Source organism: Heterodontus francisci, unplaced genomic scaffold, assembly GCF_036365525.1.
Source record: "Heterodontus francisci isolate sHetFra1 unplaced genomic scaffold, sHetFra1.hap1 HAP1_SCAFFOLD_66, whole genome shotgun sequence".
Lineage (NCBI taxonomy): Eukaryota > Metazoa > Chordata > Chondrichthyes > Heterodontiformes > Heterodontidae > Heterodontus > Heterodontus francisci.
In genome coordinates, this window is record NW_027140986.1 from 21,784 (window position 1) to 25,677 (window position 3,894).

Genomic DNA, 3,894 nt, shown 5'->3' on the forward strand with positions numbered 1-3,894 from the left:
CCTGCTGAGCATAGTGGGGAAAGTCTTTGCTCGAGTCGCTCTGAACAGGCTCCAGAAGCTGGCCGAGCGCGTCTAACCTGAGGCACAGTGTGGCTTTCGTGCAGAGAGATCGACCATTGACATGCTGTTCTCCCTTCGTCAGATACAGGAGAAATGCCGTGAACAACAGATGCCCCTCTACATTGCTTTCATTGATCTCACCAAAGCCTTTGACCTCGTCAGCAGACGTGGTCTCTTCAGACTACTAGAAAAGATCGGATGTCCTCCAAAGCTACTAAGTATCGTCACCTCATTCCATGACAATATGAAAGGCACAATTCAACATGGTGGCTCCTCATCAGAGCCCTTTCCTCTCCTGAGTGGTGTGAAACAGGGCTGTGTTCTCGCACCCACACTTTTTGGGATTTTCTTCTCCCTGCTGCTTTCACATGCGTTCAAATCCTCTGAAGAAGGAATTTTCCTCCACACAAGATCAGGGGGCAGGTTGTTCAACCTTGCCCGTCTAAGGGCGAAGTCCAAAGTACGGAAAGTCCTCATCAGAGAACTCCTCTTTGCTGACGATGCTGCTTTAACATCTCACACTGAAGAGTGCCTGCAGAGTCTCATCGACAGGTTTGCGTCTGCCTGCAATGAATTTGGCCTAACCATCAGCCTCAAGAAAACGAACATCATGGGGCAGGATGTCAGAAATGCTCCATCCATCAATATTGGCGACCACGCTCTGGAAGTGGTTCAAGAGTTCACCTACCTAGGCTCAACTATCACCAGTAACCTGTCTCTCGATGCAGAAATCAACAAGTAATGCTTCCACTGCTATGTCCAGACTGGCCAAGAGAGTGTGGGAAAATGGCGCTCTGACACGGAACACAAAAGTCCGAGTGTATCAGGCCTGTGTCCTCAGTACCTTGCTCTACGGCAGCGAGGCCTGGACAACGTATGCCAGCCAAGAGCGACGTCTCAATTCATTCCATCTTCGCTGCCTTCGGAGAATACTTGGCATCAGGTGGCAGGACTATATCTCCAACACAGAAGTCCTTGAAGCGGACAACACCCCCAGCTTATACACACTACTGAGTCAGCGGCGCTTGAGATGGCTTGGCCATGTGAGCCGCATGGAAGATGGCAGGATCCCCAAAGACACATTGTACAGCGAGCTCGCCACTGGTATCAGACCCACCGGCCGTACATGTCTCCGCTATAAAGACGTCTGCAAACGCGACATGAAATCGTGTGACATTGATCACAAGTCGTGGGAGTCAGTTGCCAGCATTCGCCAGAGCTGGCGGGCAGCCATAAAGACAGGGCTAAATTGTGGCGAGTCGAAGAGACTGAGTAGTTGGCACAAAAAGACAGAGGCGCATGGGGAGAGCCAACTGTGCAACAGCCCCGACAAACAAATTTCTCTGCAGCACCTGTGGAAGAGCCTGTCACTCCAGAATTGGCCTTTATAGCCACTCCAGGCGCTGCTTCACAAACCACTGACCACCTCCAGGCGCGTATCCATTATCTCTCGAGATAAGGAGGCCCAAAAGAAGAAAAGAAGAAGAAGAATTGTAGATGGATGTTTCATTGTGACTCCAAGGAAAAGTTACAAACCAGTTACTAATCATGTTATCATTCACAAAGTATGAAATTGACTAATTCCTTTCTTAATGAGTCCACGGATTAATTATTATGAGGATTAAGTAACGTTAGTCATTTTAAAACACCATTCCAAGAACCTCCAATTCCCCACAGGACAAAATCTGCCTCCTCCTTAATCTGATTATTGTTGTTGACCACTCTTTCTGTTCTCTCGCTCATGAGTGCTGTGATCTGCACAAATGTTGCATGTTCTTACCTTCTAAAATATCATAACCCGAAGTGACTACTCACGATGAAGAATGTTATTATCTGTTAAAACTTCATTGACACCCCTCAGATTGAAGACTGTCACCCCACCTGCTGATCACCTCACTCGATGACAGTCAGTATTCTTTCACAGGTGTGCTGTTAATTCCTAAACTATTATCATGTAAGTACATACAATTAAAACAATAGATTATGCACGCTGGCGTATTATTTACCTCAGATACCCCTTTACTGTTGATAGGAAATGTACCGAATCATACTGATTATTTTTTCATCTAAGTTTCCCAAATTCAAATAATACTGTCATCAATTGATAATATATTTCATTTAATTATCTTAAAAGGAGGTTTTCCTTAATATTCAGCAACAACCTAGACAGTATTCCCATTAACTTTTTTTAAAATTACGTATGTTTATATCCCTTTAAACTCAGGTACATTTTGTTTTGAGTGCTTGGAATAGCAACTCATATTAATTTATTTATTATTGATTTAAATGTCTTAAACAATCATTTCCATGTTTCGTTGTTTCAGATGAATTTATCAGAGGCACTACTGTCCACAGTTGTTATGTGAGCTATCTGCAAATAATTACAAAGACTTTCTCCAGAAAGATAACAAATGGAAACAAATGTATGAATGAATTAATGCCAATTCCTGACTTTTTATAAAAATAAGGCCAAACCTTCAGATCAAAATATTACCATGCTGTCATAAATGTTGCAGAAGTCTTAAGCTGCTGGTGTTGATTGATCTCTGTGACCATATGTTCCAATTATTTAGAGAAACAAAGAACACAAGGTCCATTTTGCTTGGAGCCAGATAAGTTCCTTCTGTCCAGATACACGTGGTAATTCAGGAATGGTAATTATCATAAAATCCGAGGTGGATTCAAAATTGGCTTTGTGGCAGGAAACAAAGGGTAATTGTTGATTGGTGTCTTAATGACAGGAGGGCTATTTCCAGTGGTATTCCGGGGAGCTCAATACTGGTCCACTGATTTTTGTGGTATATCTTAACGATTTGATGTAAATGTAGACCTCATGATCAAGAAGTTTGCAGACCAGACGAAGATTGGCTGTTTTGTGGATAGCAAGGAGGATAGCTGTAGACTGCAGGAAGATATTGATGGTCTGGTCAGATGGGCACAGAAGTTACAAATGGAATTCCAGCCGGAGAAATACGAGGTGATGCATTTTGGGAGGTCAAACAAGACAAAGGAGTACACTTTAAATGATAAATCACTGAGAAGTGTAGAGGGAGTGAGGGGCCTTGCGTCAATGTTCACAGATCCCTGAAAGTAGCAGGACAGGTCGATAAGGTGGTTCAGAAGGCATATGGAATCTTTTCCTTTATTCGCTGTGGTATAGAATATAAGAGCAGGGAGGTTATGCTGGAACTGTATAACTCATTGGTTTGGCCACAACTTGAGTACTGTGTGCAGTTCTGGTCACCTCATTACAGAAAGGATGTAATTGCACTAGAGAGGGTACAGAGGAGATTTACGAGGATGTTGCCAGGACTGGAAAAATGCAAGTAGGAGGAAATATTGGATAGGCTGGGGTTATTCTCCTTTGAACAGAGAAGGGTGAGGGGAGTTCTGATTGAAATGTACAACATCTTGAGAAGCCTGGATCGAGTGGAGGTGAAGAATCTATTCGCCATATCAGAGAGCTCAGTGACGAGGGGGCACAGTTTTAAACTGATTGCTGGAAAAATAGAGGGTAGATGACGAAAAACGTTTTTCACCCAGAGGGTGGTAGTGATCTGGACCTCACTGCCTGAAAGAGTAGTTGAGGCAGAGACTCTCGACTCATTGAAAAGGAGTCTTGATATGCACCTCAGATGCCATAATCTGCAGGGCTAAGAACGAAATGTTGGAAGGTGGGATTGGAATAGGTGGATCCTTTTTTCGGCTGGCACAGAAACGATGGGTCAAAGTGGCCTCTTTCTGTGCCTTAAACATTTTATGTTTCTATGATTCCATGGTTCTTGGAAGGTTAAAATACTAAGTTATTCATCTTTTCTACTGATATTCATTCCA